Source organism: Anastrepha obliqua, chromosome 1 (assembly GCF_027943255.1).
Source record: "Anastrepha obliqua isolate idAnaObli1 chromosome 1, idAnaObli1_1.0, whole genome shotgun sequence".
Taxonomy (NCBI): Eukaryota; Metazoa; Arthropoda; class Insecta; order Diptera; family Tephritidae; genus Anastrepha; species Anastrepha obliqua.
Genome location: NC_072892.1, coordinates 144,815,665 through 144,837,463, shown reverse-complemented (window position 1 = coordinate 144,837,463; position 21,799 = coordinate 144,815,665).

Here is a 21,799-nt window from a genome sequence, read left to right as displayed (position 1 = left end):
ATGTTCTTAAGATGACGCCAATAATTTTGCTTGCGCTTTTTTGCGCTTTTTTTAAATATTTGCTGATATTGTAGACAAGGTAGAGTTCATTCACAAGGAGTTGCTTCAAATTTGGATTGATAATGGGCGCACAAGTAAAGCGCTTTCTGAGTGGGTGTTTGAAAAGATGAATGAAAATCTTAACGCAGCTAATAAACTTGAAATAAACAAAAAAATTTCGAACTTTGTCGCTTATATATGCAAGTACATGCCAAAATGCCAAAGAAAAATAGAAAAATTCAAAGAGAAACACCAACAGTTCCTTGATTCAAAAATGACAATACATATTGAAAGAGCTGCTGTGAAAGAGTGTTCCGTTGGTCGTCCACGGCTGACTTACGATGAAGGCAGTAGTCGTTTAAAACGAAAGATAGCTTCAGATATCGCGACTAGTCAAGGGCACAATACAGCAATGCTTTTTCATGCAGCTACCATATGCGCCAAAAAATCAAAATGTAATGAATGTACTGACTGTATTGATTGTTCTTTAAAAGAAAATATTATCAATGTCAAGAGGAAAAGCGATTGCAATCAAAAACCAGTTCAGATGACTGCAGATGAAGCATTCGCATTTTTACTTGAAAATTCTTTCTCCAAAAAGCAGTATAACGCCATTCGAGCCATAAACCAGAAGCATGGTTGCGACATATTCCCATGCTACGACAACGTTTTTAAAGCTAAATCTGAATGTATGAATGAATGTCGGAATACAAGCAACAGAAACTTCAGCACAAGTTTCGTTACAAAATATGCTGAACCATACTGCAAAAAGAATAATTATTTTTCAAAAAGAAGTTTTTGCTCAATTTGAAAGCATAACCGATGTGAAGTTAATCGTCACCTATGGCTTTGATGGATCGACTGGACACAGTTTATACAAGCAACAATTTGAAGAAAAGGTGCAGGACACGCTTGACAAATCTCTATTTGTCACATCAATAATCCCTATAAAGTTATTAGATTCTTTGGGGAGAGTTCTATGGATGAATTCTAAAACTCAATCAGTGCGATTTTGTAGACCACTGAAAATCGAATTCATTAAGGAGAGCAAAGAACATATTTTAGCAGAAAACAATAGATTGAAGGACGAAATTGAAAACTTGAAACCGTACTTATTCAATAATTGGTCTGGGAGAACTGTCTCTGTTTCGTTTGATCTAAATATGACACTTATCGATGGAAAAGTTTTAAATGCTTTAACAGGAACGAACTCGACCCAATCATGTCCAATATGTGGTGCTACTCCTAAAACCATTTTGATGACCACGGATACAAATGCTGAAGTATTTAAGCCAAAGCCTTTTGCTCTGCAATATGGTGTAACCCATTACACGCATGGATAAGGTTTCTTGAATTTGCTCTGCATATTTCGTATCGGATAGGAATAAATAAGTGGCAAATCAGAGATCCAAATGATAAGGCTTTTATGGCATCTCGAAAAAAAAATATTCAAGAAAAGCTATGGAAACAAATGGGACTACACGTAGATAGACCAAAACAAAACGGAAGCGGCAATACAAATGATGGGAATACTGCTAGAAGGGCTTTTTCAAATGTTCACTTATTCTCATCTATTTTGAACTTTGATGAGGATATTCTTGAATGCTTTGGGACACTTTTGATTGCAATCTCCTGTGAATATGAAATATGTCCACAAAAGTTCCAGAATTTCTGTACGAAAGCTTCAGACTTATACATGGCAAAATATCCTTGGTATCCAATGTCGCCGACGGTTCACAAAATATTGGTTCATGGATCCCAAATTATTGCTGCTTCTTCAGTTCCAGTTGGATGCTTAGGAGAAAATGCTTCGGAGAGCCGAAACAGGTTTTACAAACGCATTCTCGAAAAAACAGTCGCATTAATAATTTAGTAGATGTGTTTCACCGAGCAATTGATTCATCAGATCCCCTACTTTCAAGTAAATATTTTTTGGATAAATACAACAACCACAATTATAAAAAATTGCCGTCAAAAGTACTCGAACTTCTCGCTAAACCCAATGTGAAAACTGACGACGAAAATCTCGCCTTAGTAGATATCGAATATGAATCAGATTCAGATTCGGATTATAAACCCTTAGATGCATATTCATATGAGCTCGAAGCAGAAGAATATTAAATAAAAGCGATATTTTAAGTAAAAAATTTAATTTTTTTTATATGAGTTATATGGGCGGTATGAGTGGGCGTGGCCTGATACGTTTGAAACTTTTTCCAATTTTTCTATATACAAATACAATCACGTGTACCAAATTTCAAGTCCTTACGGACAGTATTTTAATTTATGCCGCTATTTTCTTCAAATCTGCCACTGTGCATCGGATGGAGGTGTGGTGCCGAGGCCGCGGCGGTCATTGGCCGATATTTTGTTGTGTGCGTAATTGAGCCATACCAGTATTATCACAAATAGAGAAATGACAATAATTTCTTTAAAAAATTGTCGTTTATTTAAAATCAACACCGGCCCTTAAAACTTAACCACCCTTTATAAGTTGGTTCCTTCTTATACACCACTCGCCGTTGCCTTTGACTGCACCGAAGATTGGCCCCAAAAATTTTGTTTCGAATGCTTGGAGTTTGTTTTTGTCTTCTTCACTCTCGGACTATAATTTTATACAGCGAAATTTTGGAAAGTCTGCTCAGAAGCTTCGATTTAAGAAGTTTAATAAGTGGGTATAATGCTCTTTATGCTGCTTGTATTCTTTCGTCGATTCTGATGCTCATTGCGTGGACGTGGTTTAGTTTATACCACAAATACGGACAAGTTTTCACCACTTCAAATTCATATGCTTCGATAACAGTACAACATATTTTCTGGACATCAACATAATAGGACTATGAATAAGTTCGTGCGGTTTTACAACAGATGGCGTAACTTGATTATTATTCCATCGATCCACATTTCCAAACATTCATTGGAGAGCTACTGTCGTAAGGCACAAACGTCAGTATAAGTTTTTTATTTGAAGCGTAAACAACAATATTTTTACCACACTTGAAAATGTCGAATTTCGTGCCAAATAATGTGTTTTTGCGGGGAATTTTTTAATATGAAGAAAAAAGTAGCCGAAAGTCATCGTATCTTGGTGGAAGTTTATGGTGAGCATGCTCTAGCTGAGCGAACGTGCCAGAAGTGGTTTGCACGCTTTAAAAGTGGTGATTTTGGCTTGGAAGACGAAGAACGCGAGGGTGCGCCGCCAAAGTTCATGGATACCGAATTGGAGGAATTGCTCGATCAAGATCCGGCTCAAACGCAAGAAGAGGTTGCAAAAACTTTGGGAGTTGATCAATCAACCATTTCCAAACGTTTAAAAGCCATGGGAATGATCCGAAAGGTAGGCCATTGGGTGCCGTATGAATTGAAGCCAAGAGACGTTGAACGCCGTTTTATGGCATGCGAACAACTGCTTCAACGGCACAAAAGAAAGGGTTTTTTGCATCGAATTGTGACTGGCGATGAAAAGTGGGTCCATTACGACAATCCAAAACGTCCGGCAACGTATGGATACCCTGGCCATGCTTCAACATCGACGTCGGCGGAGAATATTCATGGCCTGAAGGTTATGCTGTGTATCTGGTGGGACCAGCTGGGTGTTGTGTATTATGAGCTACTGAAACCGAATGAAACGATTACGGGGGATGTCTACCGACGACAATTGATGCGTTTGAGCCGAGCACTGCGAGAAAAACGGCCGCAATACGCCGATAGACACGACAAAGTTATTTTGCAACATGACAATGCTCGGCCACATGTTGCACAAGTGGTCAAAACATACTTAGAAACGCTCAAATGGGATGTCCTACCCCACCCGCCGTATAGTCCAGACCTTGCGCCATCCGATTACTATCTCTTCCGATCGATGCAACATGGCCTGGCTGACCAGCACTTCCGTAATTACGATGAAGTCAAAAAATGGATCGATTCGTGGATTGCGGCAAAACCGACCGAATTTTTCACAAAGGGAATCCGTGAATTGCCAGAAAGATGGGAAAAAGTAGTAGCAAGCGATGGACAATACTATGAATATTAAATTTGTAACCATTTTACGTCAATAAAGTTTCAAATTTCGAAAAAAACCGCACGAACTTATTCATAGCCCTATTATATTTTGTTTTTCCTCGTTAGTTCTCAATCCTATTTTACCGATTGCTTTTTCTATATCTCAGAAAGTATTTGAAAATGCATTAAACTTTTTGCTGATCATCGTAATATCATCCGCGTAAGCGGATATTTGTGTTGTTCTGTTAAATACTCGTACTTCGTCTACGAGTATTGCCAAGTACAGTGAAAGACTAAAAATGAGTTATGAGTTAATGAGAGTTATCATTACATTAGCACTTTGCCGTAGATGGTTTTAAGCAGAATGTTTGATCTGTCATCGCTCTTCGTTTTTGACGAAAGTTAGCTTTTACTAAGAAGTGGTCGCTGTCGCAGTTTGGTCCTCTGAGGCTTCGCATGTCAGTTACATATATTACTTCTTCTTCTGGTGTTGATGAGGATGTGATCTATTTGGCTTGCGTTATTGATTCCTGGTATTCGCCATGTTCCATTATGAATCTTCTTACGAGGAAACGCAGTACTCGCGATGAAGGTAGAGGTTTCGCTTGCAAAATTACATAGCCGTTTGCCATTTTTGGATATTTCTTCATGCAGGCAATATTTTTCAGCTACGCTTGACGTAAACCTTTTTGCATCTGTTTTAGCGTTAAAGTATTATATATTGGTCGATAGATCGAAATTCTCATATTTTTCTCGAAAGTAAGCTCTCACTTAACTCAGCTATCTTGAAACCTATCTGGGCATTTAGCATTCAACTTTGTGGCACTGCTGCTAACTCAAACATCGAAATGCATCACAGATTCCAGTAGAAGATACACAGAATGATTACAAATTTAAATTTCATCCTGATCTTAATGTATCCACAATAATTAAAGAAATACGCGAATATGCCACATCACACAGACGCGACTCCAATCGCTCTCAAACTCTTTTGTCACGGAAATAAATGCAAATAAAATAGCCATCACCAAACTTAAGAGAAAGTCCACAAAATACTTCCTATGATAATAAATTTGTCTAAGTTATTATTTATCATAAAATTAGTAAATGGTGTATTCCATAAATGTTTTTCATCTAAATGAATTAAATGGCTTTAAGTAAAAATATTGCATTTAAAAAACAGATCGCAATAAATATATGAATTACCTCGGAGTACTACTAGGCAGTAAATTGCTGTGGAAGCACAATGTTGAGGAAAGGATGAAAAAGGTCAGTTATGCGTTGTACGCATGTAAAAGAATGCTGAGCGTTACTTGGGGTCTATCACTCTCTCTGATGCATTGGTGCTACACGGCAGTAGCTAGACCGATATTGCTGTATGGGGCCTTAGTATGGTTGACTGCGACAAGAAAACTGACACTGGAAAGGATTCAGCGACTCGCTGACAGGAGCGATGAAAACCACTCCAACAATGGCGCTGGAAATGATACTCAGCAAGTCACCTATTGACCTTATGGCGGAAAACCTGGCAGCGAAATCCGCGAGGAGGTCAGTGGCAGCTAAAATATTCACCTGTTGAACCTTCGGGCATAGTTCCATAAAATAAGGAAGAGGGCAGGTCGCACTGAATACATGGCTCCGTACTTTAATTGGGAGAGAAGGTTTCTTATTACAATTGAAGAGGAGAATTGGCACAAAGGCATGAAGCCTGGCCATAGGACTTTTCACATCTATACAGACGGCTCTAAAACTAAAGATGGAGTGGGAGTGGGTATTTACTGCTCAAAACTAGGGAAAAGGCAGCATATCAAGCTCCAGACCACAGCAATACTTTCCAAGCGGAAGTTTTTGCTATGGGGAAAGCCGCGGAGTTACCCTTCAAAAGAGCAAGAAAGAACTCAATAAATAATAAATACGTGGACAGTCCAGCAGCAATAAAAGCAATAAACTCATATTGTATTAAGTCCAAAAATGTTCAACGGCGCAGGGAGGCCATAGAAAGGCTAGCCGCAAGCAGTAGGCTGCATATCTATTGGGTCACTGGTCACAAAGGCATTATGGGGAACGAAATAGTAGAGGAGATAGCAAAAAGTGTTGTTAGACTACCTTTTGAGCAAGAGAACGACATACCAAAACCGGTAAATACAATACACAATGAAATGGGCCACAACATTAAAAAGCGAGTGGAAGCTAGGTGGTTTGACCACATGCAAAACAGCAAAAGTTATGTGTAGAACTAACGACAAGAAACTGACTCAATTCGTATTTACGCTCTCGCGAAAGGACTCCAGAACTATTATAGGTATGCTGACAGGTATTGCTAACACGGACAAATGCAGGAAATGCGGAAAGAATGTTGAGGAAACTTAGCACACCTCGTATGCGTCTGTCTGCCATTATAAAATACGCGTTTAAAATGCCTGGGTGCCCCATTGTTGAGGGTCTGGAGGACGTTCCAAAAGCGAATCTCCCAGCTCTGCTTAGATTCGCCAAAAGCACTGACATCTTACATGATGTCTACTTTCGGTATTCATCGAGGTCGGTCTCCATCTGGTATCGCTAGGGACCAAAAGGTCTATGCGTGGCTTATTGCCAGCCAGGCTAATCTAAGCTAACCTAAAGATATGAATTAAAAAAAATTCACTACTTCGACAGTTTGTCCATGTTAATAATTTTTTTATAACTTTTTGTTATATTAAGGGGACCGGTGGCCTAGAAATTTCAAAACATCGATGTTTTGTTTTTTCGATATTTGAAAATTATTATATCTTGAGAAAATACTGTGCAATTCTCATGCGGAAATTTCCAATATTATAGCTTCTACAGCCCATTGCGCGCTCCTGTACCTCAAAATTTAAACTGATTTATCTCGAAACCACTTTTTTGGCCTGTTGTTGTAAAAAAAACCACTATTTAACCGATTCGTCTGAAATTTTAATAATCATATTATTGTTTCAGTATTTCGTATTTTTTTAATTAAAAAACTGAAAAAACTCCGATTTTTAGAGTGTCAAATTCTAGTGTGGGACATAACTATAGTCATATTCATTAATAATTTTTTTTTGGATTTTATGTTTCAGATAAAAAGAAGAGCCCAAATGGACAATACCGTCTAGATCCAATTTTTCGAGAGGGTCAGCGAACTAAAATTATTGTTATAAAAAAAAGACATTTTTTCATTTTTGTATGTAAAAGAAGTTAAGTAAAAAGCCTTAAACGTTAAATATCGCTTTTCATTTTTGTATTGTAAAAAAAGATTCCTGAAAATACACTCAATTTACGAGCTCTAGACCATCGGAACGCCTTAAGGCATCATTTAACAGAATTAACATCGATAACAATATCAGCCTTGAAATCCAACGGAGAATCTCTTTTGCTGCTTCAGACAAAGTAGGCAATTGAGTAGTAAAGTCCTCTCCCGAATGATGCAGAAGTTTGGACGATGGTAACATCCGATGAGGTGTCCTTTGGAGTGTTTGAGAGAAAGATTCTTCGGAACGGCGTATATCGCAGGAGTTGGAGCGATGAGCTGTGTGAACTTTACGACGTCAAAGACATAGTGCAGCGAATATAGATCCAGCGGCTTCGTTGGCTGGGTCATGTCGTCCGAATGGGTACCAACGCTCCAGCACTGAAAGTATTCGATGCGGTACCAGCTGGTGGAGGAAGAGAAAGGTCTCCTTTGCATTGAAAAGATCAGGTGGAGAAGTACTTGGCTTCACTTGGTGTGTCCAACTGGTGGCGGTTAGCACGTGAAGGAAACAGCCGGCGTGCTTTGTTAAACTCAGCCAAAATCGCGCCAATCAAAGAAAAGAAGAAGGCGTCTGTTAAGAAAAATAAAAATATATATTTCTTTAAATATCTACAGTTGGCCGAACCGCTTAAATTCTTCCAAACAAATATCTGTAATGGAAAAATATCTGTTTTACTCTTTCTTCTCTTTATTTAATTTTTTTGTAATTTTTATCTTCACTTGACAGTTAACTATCAACACTTGACAAGACTAAGTTGATGTTGGTTCTAAGTTGGATATGACATAATATTTTTATTACCTACTCTGATAAAATTACTGTTCTTAGTAGTCTTCGTTAATAGCGAAAATAATTAGAAAAACATAAAAATATTCTGGAAATGTGGCGTGAAAATGGCGCACAGATGACTAAAGCAGTATTCCATATTACTTAGATAGTTATGAGCTACATCTACGATAGTTTGTCAAAGGACAAAAGAGAAACAATGCAATTAAACCCAATTCTGATGACTGCGTTTTCACACTTTCTACTGCTGTTCGCCGCACATTGTGCACATAATCGTTTTCCACAATTAATTTGTATATCCGCAAACAAAAGCCGCCAATATTGTAACCAAAACTGTTACTACGATTAAGCACTTCAATGCGGCCAAATCCAAGACTGACGCCATCAAGGAGTTGTGTGTATGTGTGAGTGTTGGATATGTTCGAGTATTCACATTTGCCATTCGCAACGGCATAGTTTAGCTGCATCTTAACTAATGGCTTAGCTTTCTGCACATGCTTAGCTACATATATGTATATATGTATGTATGCATGTATGTTTGGCTGATGCTACATTTTGTCTACTCGGCCTCAGTTTTATTCGAATGGCCAATTTAGCATTTGACCAAATCGAAAACACTTTAGCAAACGCACTGCTGGACAAAGTTTAGCTAACCACAAACTATAGTGAAACTTTGATATGGCCGATGTAACTGAATAGTACTTAGGAATAGCCGAAGATTCTCGCTGTACTCGTATGTTAGTTGTTGTTCTTAATGCATATGGCAAAAGCGATTAGAGTACACTGCCACGCCTAGAGTTTGTTTACTGGGCGGCTAATGTTGGTTTGGCAAAGAAGTCATCAAATTCATACATTCACAGGCTCACATGTATACGTATGTGTATATGCATGCATGTGTGTATGTATGTATGTATGTATGTATGTATGTATGTATGTATGTATGTATGCATGTATGTATGTAAGCATGTATGTATGTATGTATGTATGTATGCATGTATGTATGTAAGAGCGCAACACTGACTACCCACAATTGTTTGCGCAGTTCAAGTGTCTCAGTTGCAAACACTCCATTGAAACGCACAACTAGGAATATAGTAAGTGGAAGGGCCGCATGTGTACGTAAATGTCCTTGCGGAAGCTTTTATGGGGAGGGCAACTAGATACTTTCTTTTCTTGTTTAAGTTACCATTCCCCAAGTCATTTTAAACGCATCCAAGCTAAACCGCCAGCTGCGCAGAATTGCTTGGTTAAGAGTTTTGAAAGAGCGTAAGATCTAAAAATCAGTTTGCTGTGACTTTTTGGCACTTTAGGAAAGCGATAGTTATTTCTTAATATGTTTGAGTATTCATATAAAAATATTTGATAGAGTACGTTTGGACAAGGTTAGTTGCATACACAATTGGATCAATTACAAAGGGTGGTTAAATTTCAAGGGCCGATGTTGAATGTAAACCACTCCTAAACGTCAAGTTTTTTTCTGCATTTTAGTTGACATTTTTCAATTTCAGATTCACTGATTAATTTGAACCATGGAAAGATACACAACCGAGCAACGCGTTAAAGTTATTCAGGCTTATTATGAAAACGGGCGTTCAAGTCAAAATGCATATCGCGCACTTCGTGATTTTTTCGATCAATTTAATCGTCCAAATGTGCGTACAATCGGAAAGATTGTGCAAAAGTTTGAGCAAACCAGGTCTGTAGGAAATGTGAAAACACCAGTGCATGCTCGTGCAGCTCGTACTGCAGAAAATATTGCTGCTGTTCGCGATAGTGTGGTGGAAGAGCCGTCCACCTCAACTCGTCGTCGTGCCCAACAATTGCACCTCTCACACTCGTCGTTGATGAACATTACGCATAAAGACTTGCATTTACACGCTTATAAGGTGCAACTGATTCAAGAACTAAAGTCTCTTGACCATTTCAAGCGTCGTCAATGGTCAGAATGGTGGCAGGAAATGGCAACAGTGAATGACAATTTTCGAAGAAAATCATCTTCAGTGATGAGGCACATTTTCACCTCATTGGATTCGTCAATAAGCAGAATTGCCACGGTTTATGGGCCGGCGGCATCATTGGGCCGTATTTTTTCCAAAATGAGGCCGGTTAGGCAGTTACTGTGAATAGTGTTCGCTATCGTGAGATGAGAACGAACTTTTTATGGTCCGAATTGGAAGATATGGATGTGGACGATATGTGGTTTCAACAGGACGGTGCCACTTGTCACACAGTTAACGATGACCGAATAATCTCACGTCGCGGCGATGTCAATTGGCCGCCCAGATTATGTGATTTGACACCGTTTGACTTCTTTCTTTGGGGTTATTTGAAAGAAAAGGTGTACGTCGATAAGCCAGCAACAATTCAAGAGCTAAAGGATGAGATAATTCGGCACATTAATGGCATGGAACCTCAATTATGTCTCAGCGTCATCGAAAATTTGGACCATTAGATGTAGGTCTGGCGCCGAGGCCGCGGCGGCCATTTGTTTCTTTTTCATATTTTATTCCATGCATAATTGAGTCATACCAATATTATCATAATAAAGAGAATTGATAATGATTTCGTAAAGCAATTCTATTTAATTCAAAATCAACACCGGCTCTTGAAACTTAACCACCCTTTAGTTTAAGCTATTTCACAGTTTAATTTCTGCTTTAGCCGAGTTCGGTTAAAAAAAAACTTGCGCATTACCTACTAAGATTACAAAATAGCCAATCATATATGGGTGGTGCCAACAGTGTCGCCTAGATGAGAATAGTAAATAATTCCTTGGTTGTACTATTTTTTTTAGGTCCTTTTTGACATTTGTCCTGTAAAGAGATGTAAAATTTTCCATAATTTTTGTTTTTCAGGAAAGCGCAGAAAAAATGGAGCTCCGAAAATCCAGAATTTAGAAACTCCTGGGCACTCCATCCCATTCAATTTCCAAGCTCGTAGCTATGTTTACCGGACATTGAACGATGGGCACACACCCGAATAAGCTTGGTGTACAATTTAACCCCCATTGCTGCAACTGTGGGAACTTTTCAGATAAGTAGACTGTTCAGCATTTTCTCTATAAATATCCGGGTCTGACAGCTAGACGAGTACGGTCACTGGATGCTCCTTTCTTCGACAGCCTGGGGTAGAGCTCCAGCCTAAATCCCATTAATCTTCTCCATTGCTTCAACAGCTCTGGCTGGCTGAAGATATCTGCCTGTTGGGGGCCTAGTAATGGTAACAGCGTTTTAGTGCTATTTGGGAGTGCCAGACAATTTAGCCCATTTTACCTACCTACCTACAATTTTACACTATAGAACAACGCGTTAAAATTATTGAAACTTACAAACTTAAACATTACGAAAATGGTCGACCTTTAGGAACAACAAATCGTAAAATTCGTAATTTGTTTGGAGGAAATAGTCGTCCGAATTGAGCCACAGTTCAAAGGATGGTTGAAAAAGTTTCAAAAAACTGTTTCTATCGAAGATAGAAAAAGGACTGCCAGACCTTTGGGACGTTCTGTGGAGACATTGTGTTAAAGTGGACATTTAAATGATGTTATTTATGCAATGTACGGCGGCCACCGTAGCCGAGTGCGTTGCTATGTGACTACCATCCGGGAGTGAGTAGGTTTGAATTTTCGGGCATGAAACTGCGAAGTCGAAGAAAAAGTTGTTTCTAATAACGGTCGCCCCTTGGCAGGCAATGGCAAACCTTCGAGTCTATTCCTGCCATGAAAAAAGCTTCTCATAAAAACTGTAGGCCCCCCATTGGTAGAACAACATTAAGACGCACACCACAAATAGGAGAAGGAGCTCAGCCAAACACCTAGCAGAAGTGTATGCACTAATTCGTTATGTATTTGATCCTAATTTAAATGTGAAAGAATCTAAATTTTTACATGTTTTATGTTAAAACAAAACCTAGACGCGTTGCTTGAAAGACCTTTCACTTCTGTTCTAGTGTTCTGTTCTTCTGTCCGAAACCGTGGTTTGATGCAGAGGACACACTGTAATTTCGCATGCCACATGATGCACCAAAGTTTTCCGACCAATTGGACCAATGGCGCATGGTACACTGTGTGTGTCACTTATTGTTTATGAGAGGGCTTAGCTGTGGATATTTTGAGTTTCTTGGACTCAGCCCTTGCCTTTTGCACTATATGTGCCGATGCTTACGATCTCGGAACAAGTTTTCTATGCTCCTGTGCGAAAACTTACCCTAGTTGTATAAAATCATTTATTACATAGTAATTACTTTTTGCTCTTGTCTCTCTTGTCTTTTTGTAATGACTTTTTGTCTATTTTCGTACTGTTGTAGTATGCAGTAATCTTAGGAAACTTTTTCGAATGATTTGGAATCCCATTATCGCTGTGATATAAAGTGCTCAATAAGATAACCATTTTGTACAGCTTAACCGCACATCACACAAGCGAAAATGGCTGAGTGAACAAAGTCTACTTGTAAAAGCAGGAAATTTAAGGTTCTCCTTTTAATGATAGTACTGCACAACTGAATAAACCTTCGGTTACTTAGTACAAAGCTTACAAGTTTAATATTTCGTTTGTGATATTCAGTGTCCAGTCGAATGTTGTAAAGAAATTGTCGGCTGTATTATTGCAGACCTGATAGGAGGAATGTGTTGCACTTGATTTCTCCCTGGCTGTGAGTTTACCGACGACTTTCTCTAATAAATTAGGAAATTGTTACAAAATTTTGTGCCGACATCGGTCACTATGCAATCTTCCTATCGATATTTAGTAGGCTTACTTAGCACGCATACCATAAATAGGCATCTACTCTTGACAGGGATTAAACGTTCATCGACTTTTGTGTCTTCGTAACGAGCAAATAAATAGGGTAGATTCTATTCTATTTCTCAAACAAATCCCGAATTGAAGCTAGGCGTCCAGTAGGCGTCAAAGACTTACAATTATATTATCATCTGACCGAAGGAGAATGGTTTATTCAGTAAAACGAGCTCTAGAAACTATGGCGAATGAAAATTTCCTCCACATAGGCTTTCCGTCGCCAACCTTCAGCAGAGAGTGAAAATGCTGCAACGACTTGAAAATGAAAGTTTTTTGAACCGTATTGTTACTGGTGATGAAAAATGGGTCCTTTACAATAATCCTGTTCGCAAACGCCAATGGTTAGATACAGATGAAACACCAGAACCCACCCCTAGAGATGGCCTTCGTCCCAAGAAGATTCTCCTGCCTATTTGGTGGGATATGGTCGGTATTGTTTATTATGAACTTCTGGAACCAAACCAGACTATAACTGATGATTATTATTCCAATCAGCTTTAAAACCTGAATGAGGCACTTAACAAAAATCAAGCGTCTTTAGTGAATAGACGCAAAGTTTTGTTTCACTACGACAACGCAAGACCTCATACCGCAGGGCAAACATTAGGCAAGCTGAACGAGCTCGGATGGGAGCTAATGCTGCATCCACCATACTCTCCGGATATTGCACCTTGTGATTATCACCTTTTCCGTGGACTTCAATCCCATATGAGTAACAAGAACTACTCCTCAAAAGAAGCTATAAAATGAGATATCGAATCATATTTTGGCTCCAAGGACAAACAATTTTTTGAGCAGGGATTTAAAAATTTGCCTCAACTTTGGGAAGGCATTGTGAATAATGAAGGAATATATATTATTGATTAATAAATACTTTAAACATCTTTTTTATTTATTTTAAAACCACCTTTAAAAAACGCACGAACTTAAAGACTGACCTGATACAGGGTGGCTGATGCTACATTAAGAAACTCAAATAACTTTTTTTTAGTGTATGGAATTCATTTATTTTTTTCAAGTTGAAGGTCATTAAATTTTATTAAATGTAGCTTAACTAGTTTTAAAAATAATTGAATTTAAATGCCCCCCATGCTCGTTGACACAAGTGCGGCATCTTAGTAAAAAGTTGTTCATTGCTGCTTTGAGAGTTGTGACAGGAATAGCCGCAATTGTTGCCCGAATGGATTGTTTTAGTTCATCCAAATTTGTTGGCTTTGTTTTATAAACTTCTTGTTTACATAAACCCCACAAGAAAAAGTCAGGTGCAGTAAGTTCAGGCGACCTGGGGGGCCAACGAAATTCGGAGTTTCTTGAAATCAGTTTATTGGGAAATTTTCGTCGCAACTCTGTCATAACAGTCTGGGCTATGTGAGACGTTGCCCCATCTTGTTGAAACCACACAGAGTTGAATTCTTCTACCTCTTTCGGCATAGTTCTGGATAGAAATATTCTTTCAGTATTTTCAAATAACGGTCTCCAGTAACCGTAACGGTGTGACCATTTTCTTCAAAAAAAATAAGGCCCGACAATACAGCGTGAAGAAACCGCGCACCACACTGTCACGCGAAGAGGATGCAATTCCGTCTCGTGGAGTATCTGTGGGTTAGAAGTACTCCATATTCGACAATTTTGTTTGTTCACATTGCCGTTTAAATCGAAATGGGCCTCATCAGACATGAAAAGGCAGTTTAACATGTTTTGGTCTTCTTCCACCATTTGCAGGATCTTCTGGCAAAATTCCAAGCGAATCGGCAAGTCTGCTACATTCAGTTTGTTAACCATTTGAATTTTGTAGGGAAATAAGTCTAAATCTTTGTGCATTATTGTTTGTAAAGACTGTCGGCTGACACCAAGTTGAGCAGATAAGCTTCTTGTTGAAACCCTTGGATTGCTTTGTAAAGCTGCAGCTACAGCAGCGATCGTTTCCTCCGTCCGAACTGGTGGGTTTCGATGATAAGGCCTTCTTGCGACTGTTCCTTGCTCAGCAAAATTATTCACCAGTCTCATTATGGTCCATCTGCTCGGGGGATCGCCGCCAAACATCCGCCTGTACTCTCTCTGTACCAAAACTACGGACTCCAGTGCGTGATAGCGGCGGACTATCCAAATTCTTGTTTGCGTGTCCCAGTTATCCATTTTAATAAATTTTAAAGATCAATCTGCAAATTAAAACAAAAATGGAACAGATAACTTAAAAAGAAAAAAAGTTATTCAATTTTTTTTTGGTAGCGGCTTTCATCAGCCACCCTGTATTTTGGTTATAAAGTATAGAAAACAGTTGATAGTGTGGATAATGAAGGCCGATAATGCCGCCAGTGCTCTATGAACTTTGCGAATAGAACTAATTTTTTTTTTGTCAAAGCAAATTTTCACAATTTGTAAACATTTTTCTGGCGTAAAACATTTCATGATGACTTGAGAAGCCTGACTACACAAAAATGTCCACACATTCTCAGCTGTCAAACCATAGTTGTCGATACCGATAGCTCTCTTGCGGCTAAAAAAATAAAACCTGATATTATTGGCATCTTCCTCGGCTTCACCATTTCTTTTTATTGTGCATCCGAGGTAGCAGAAACTATCAACATACTCCACTGCATGATGCTCGATTATTATCTGATTACGATTAATTGGAGTGCTTGATTCTCATAGCTTTTATCTTTGCTGTGCTGATCTCTAATCCGACATCTGGTGTTAGTGTAACCGGTAGGTTTGCCTAAGCCTATACATATGTCTGATACTCTGATAACTACTGAAAGTAGTTCCTCACAGTAAAACCAAAATATCAAGAGGTGATGGTACATCTGGCTTGAACTGAAACGAAAATTAACAGAAATCGGTTAAATAAAGTAAAATAAATTTAGTATTTTCATGGACAAGATCTTCCAAGTCGAGAATGTCGGCCATTGGGCGCACTACAAAAACTGATACTCGCATTTTCCCTATACAATCGTAAGAAATTCCGAGCAGGGCGCTGAGAAATATTAAATTTGTCACTTTATCCGATAAAGCAAAAGCAAAAACTAACAGCAAAATTTTTTTAAACATAGGCAGTCTAGTACAAAACTACTAACATAGTTTGTGGGATAAACCTAAAAATGCAGAATATTTATGAAATGCATGAATTGTGGAGTAAGAAAACGCTCCACTTGGACAAGCATCAAGAAAATGTTTAGATTCATTTTATCACGCGCTTGTATGTGTAAAATATGGCACGAATAGGGATCTATAAGTGAACCACACACTTACTAGTGCCCAGAGACACCAAAACTACGCAATGCTGTAGCCATAAAAATGAAAATGAAAAAAAAAAAGAAATTTTAGCAAGCAGCAACAAGCATTGAACTAAATAGCTGGCATGAAATGGAACGCAGGAAGAGCTTAAAACAGGCGCATATGCATGGCTGAATGTGTGTGTGTGTGTGTGTGTTCGTATAACAAGAATTACAAATGGATTCATGTATGTGTGTGTATAAAATAGAGTGCGACAAGCGACCGATGTCCAAAGACTTTTACGCGCTTTTAGTAACAGCCGCAGCAGTAGTAAGAGCCAATGTTATATCGCCTTCCGCTTGCCATCACTGGGGCAACTGCTGATGTGTGGCCACTTCTGTGTGGAAGGCAGTATAGTAGATGGTAGTTGTTGTTGCAGAACATATTCCGTTTGCAATGAAAACTCGCTGCCAAATGTTGCATTTATTTTGTTAGTTTCCGACGGTGGAATATGACGAACGGAAAAAACCACACACGGATTTTAGTAGAGAAAAATGAAAATAAAAGAATCCAAAAAAACGAAAACGCACAAGCACAATATGGAACGACATTGTAGTATACGGAAACACACAGCTGCAAATGTAAATAGCATCACGCAGAGAGAGTCACTTGTCGACGGCCAGCTTGGCACGCATGGCCAATCCAAGGAAGTCACTCATACGCACAGTCCCACCAACATTCAAGCAGAGCGGGAACATGTGCTGACGCTAATATAAATCTACGCGAAATACAAATGTGGATATGTATGTATGTATTGTGAATGTGTGAGTGTGTAAATGCTACACTACTCAGCAAACATTCCAGTTCATGAACTGGTATTTGATGGGAGAATTCATTCTACAAGTACTTCAAGGGTGGCTAGACTGTTACCGGTTACAGAATGACCAATTAGAGGTGTGTAAAACCAAAAATCTTCTTCTACTATATATAGGTATAGAATGCGCGCCATGGGGGTTATGTATTGACTGATAGCCAGGCGGCGATAAAATCCCTCACAAAGCACTCGACAACCTCAAAGATAGCCATGAAACGTCGCACCTTCCATAATGAGATTGCTGAGCCATTACACACAAACGTTAGTCGGATTCCTGGCCATTGTGACATTGTGAGGGGAACTTGCAAGCTCTTATTTTTGAAAAAAAGTGTAAGAACAGCGAGTGAAAGATGGCGTAACGAACATCTCGTCCGACAATTGTGGCTGACTCTTAATGCTAGATGCAAAAAATCTGTTCTTAGCCACTTACACTGTCGTGAAGTCAGAATAGACGCTATATCTGAGGACTGACTCTTATGGGCGACTGAAAGTTTCAAGCCTTTTAAATCACCATATGGTATTTATCCTGTGGAACTGGAAGGCCGCTAGATATCTAGCACACTGGCTGCTAGCAATTTTCAAAGGTTACTTTCTTTACAGTCATATACTGTTTAAGTAGAGGCAAGTCGAATTGCTTTCATTCCAAAAGCTGGTAGAAGCTCACATACCCATCCAAAAGACTTAAGACCGATATCTCTTTCTTCTTTCCTATTGAAAAATTTGGAGAGGTTGATAGAATTTCACGCCTAACTATAGATAGAAATCTTATCTCTATGTCACAACATGCCTTATTTACACGGCAAAGAGTTCACTGCACAAACAGGAATTTACTTTAGCCGCTTTTCTTGATATTGAAGTGGCCTTTAACAATGTTGAAGGGGGGTGCAATCACTGCAGCATTCACTGATCTTAAGGTAGAACTGGGCTTGGTAGGCTTCATTGACAAAATGCTAAATAGCAGAAAAATTGAAGCGAATCTAGGAGAATCGGTGCTCAGGAGATTGGAAAGTAGAGGTACACTGCAAGGTGAAGTCCTCTCACCGTTTCTATGGGACGCAGTTGTAAATCGACTTCTGTTAATACTGGAATCGGTGGGCTGTAAGGTGATAGCTTACGCCGATGATGTTGTTATTGCTGTCTCTACTAAATTTGTACTTACATGAAGAGACCTAATACAAAACGCTCTATATATACTTTCTACGTGGGCAGAAAAGTGTGGTCTAGGAGTCATCCCAGACAAAATACAACTTATTTTGCTCACTAGGAAACACAGAATACCTCAGCTAAGTCCAATTATGCTCAAGGGGGAAGTTCTTGTGATTTCGGAAGAAACCAAGTACTTGGGACTAACCATAGATAGGAAACTGACTTGGAAGTCAAACACCTTAGAAAAAGTCAGGAAAGCGAACCTAGCTTTTTATGCCTGTAAGAGAGCTTTAGGTAAGACCTGGGGAATTAAACCTAAGGTTGCTCATTGGCTTTACCCTGCTGTCACCAGACCCATTCTTCTATATGGAAATGTTGTCTGGTGGTGTGCTACGCAGAAAAAAATCTATTCTAATTTATTGAATAAGGCGCAGAGATCAGCGAAATTAGCAATATGTGGCGTCATGAAAACCACCCCATCCATGGCTTTGGACATCATACTACATCTGTCACCCCTAGATCTCTTCTGCGAATACTCAGCGGCCTGCTCCGCTTTAAGGCTCAAAGCGAGTTCGCAATGGAAGACTGTCACGCATGGACATTCAACCATCTTAGACTCCTACACGGATATGCCCAGAGACTGTGATTATGGCCCTCCCATTATTTGCTTCGAAAGGAATTTCCTAATGAAAATCCCTTCTAGACTGGAATGGGCTTGAAGAAGATCCAAAACCCAACACACCCTTTAAGATTTACCCGGACGGATCTAAAATGGACACCGGTGTAGGATCAGGGTTATTTTGCGAAGAGCTTTTTGTCAATGAATCTTTTAAACTACCGGATCCCTGTAGTGCTTTTTAAGCGGAAGTAAACGCTATTCATGAAGCCTTAAAATGGTTAAAGATAAGTAGAATGTCATCAACTGATATCTGCATTCTATCAGACCGCCAAGCTACCCTACGAGCCCTGCATACATTCCAAATAACATCAAGAAGTGTCTTACGTTGTCGCCAATCTCTGAATGAGATGGCCAACAATATCGTATAATCTTATGCTGGGTTCCAGGCCACAGAGATATACCAAGGAACTGTAGGGCAGACCAACTTGCAAGAGAAGGTACCTGTATGCCAAACATAAGTAATTTTATGGGGGTACCTCTCGCAACTTGTAAGCTTCTTATTAAGGACGCACTAATCAGTTCTGCAAATCAAAGATGGATTAGCGTTAATACCTGTGAAATCGCTAGGCAAACATGATCAAGGCTAAATCGACGTCTATTCAAGAATATTAAAAAATTTAACAGACTTCAAATTAGAACCTTAGTAGGGACCCTCACAGGACATTGTCTCATAGAAAATCATGCAGAGAAATTAGGCGCCTACACACATGATTCATCCATTCAACTGCCCGGCTCTAGACAGAAGCAGGAACCGATATTCAAGATCCTACTTCGTAATGAATATAGATAATCTATACACTTTAGGTACCAGCAACTTTTACGGTTTACCCAAAGCTCAGGATGGTTCATTCTGGCCCCAACGGCCCCATTTCGTAGTCTAAGTGGAATCGTTGTCTCTATGTGCGACGCGGCTGCCAAACCTAACCTAAACCTAGCCACTATAAGCTTAGTTTTAGTTTATTGATGCTATGACGAGTCACGGCAGACACGCCCGGCGTGAAGACACATTACTTTGCAGAAGCTGTCTATTAAAGGAAGAAGATACGATCTCATCCCTTCTGTGCCATTATCCTGCTCTATCCAGACGGAAATTCTCGACTTCAGGTCGACTTTTTAATAAGTTGGAAGATCTCCGAACTGTGAAAATCTTAGATCTTCTAAAAGTTTTCAAAAGTATGCACTAGTTTTAGGAGAGCTAAGGCCAACTTCCTCACGCGGTATCACAATGAGTTATGCGTTTGAGTGTGTCTCATAGTACACAACCGCTACAACCTTTCTTGACTTAACCTGAGTATTGAGGAGAGAGAGGAGTATAATTACGATTAAGTGAAACAGATAATTCTGATTTAGATAGGACGAATAGCGATGTGGATGAAGTTGGTGTACGGTTTGCTGCAGATTTAGATGTAGAACAAAAACGCCGCACTTTAGGGAGAACCTTGGATTTTTTTGTAATACCCTCGATATGTCGGCTAAAGCTACGAATATTATTTATTCCATTAGTATGAACTGGGTAAGTATAAGCGCCTTGGTTTTATTTTCTAATTCCCAATTAAATTTTCACCACTATCATTGATTTTTAGGATGCTTAGGATGAAGCAATGCTTTAATACATGGCTGAATTGAATGAGGGACCAACAGATTTCCATAATAAGTTTTGCAGAGGCTATCAAAGATAAAAGTGGGCACACTAAAAACCCAAATTATTACAAATTCAATCGAAATGTATTTAACTAGAAATAACTCACACTAAACGCCATACAATTTGTAAGCTATTTAAGCCAATCATTCATTCTTTAGTTTAAATTGACAAAATCAAAAAAAATGATTTATCTTCGTTTGCATGCATTTGATAGACGTTGAGGAAATACAAAGATATTTTACCGTTACTTCGCAAATTGCCCTCTATTAAAAACCCATTGCAGGCATTTAAATCACATCCATCCATTTTTCAGTCCAACCAATATGGGATGTCAAGAAATTTGTGTCTTTAGAAAAGGTTGCCCTCGTCATTCCGGCTTTGCATGCCTTCCACCACAATTCAAAGGCTGACAAAAGGGTAAGCACGCGTAAAACGCTAAATATTCATAAGTTTAGGCCGCAATTTAGGAGTCCAAAAGTGCACAAAAAAGAAGAATGGCGAAAACAGCATAGAAATTTACAAAACAAAAACCAAAAAAAAACAAAAAAAACAAAAAACAAAAAAACAAATTCAACAAATATTTATTAAAGTACGCCGAAGTGTGCGGTAGGAGAAGATAAACGGCCGGAAGCCCAAGGGTTAAGAAATTGGTGTGCATGATCTTTTTCAGTACTCTTTCTGAAGCATACTTGCATACAGGGTGTTTCAAGTACGAGTTTATTTTTTAAGTTCACATAAAAACTTATTTCGAATGGGAGTTCGTTATTTTTTGTTTGTTTTGTATTGAAACAAGTAGCAGATGGTTTAATGATGAATAATATTTTCCAAGTATGACGAATTCACGACAACCGACGACTCGCTCACTTGGCCGCAGATAAAATCAGAAACTGCAAATCGACGGAATTTATTTGTGCCGGCAATTTGCGCACCCAGGCGGTGCGCTAGCAAATAATTATAATGGAATGTTAGACTTTCTTAAAAACAAAACAAATTGTTGAAAAAATTAGCCCGAAAAAAAGGCTGCGTTAATAAAAAAAAAACATGCCATGGATATAAGCATCAGTGCTCCTCGTATTTAAAGAATTAAATTAAAAAATAAATTTATCGTAAGGTATGCATGGAGCTTTCAAAAAAATAATACTTTGTGGGATTTATGTAATCCCATCTTTTTCTACCACTTCTCCACACCATTTTATGGCCTGTGGGTTTACAACATGACATACAAATTTTGGTGTGCTTACTGTGGACGTATTTTGTGCCCACTGCATGGGCAAATTTGCAAAGGTAAAGAAGCTAAAACTCGTGAAGTTGAAGTCCGTGGCGAAGGAAAGCAAGTAATAATGAATAATGGTTCGAACATATAGACACACA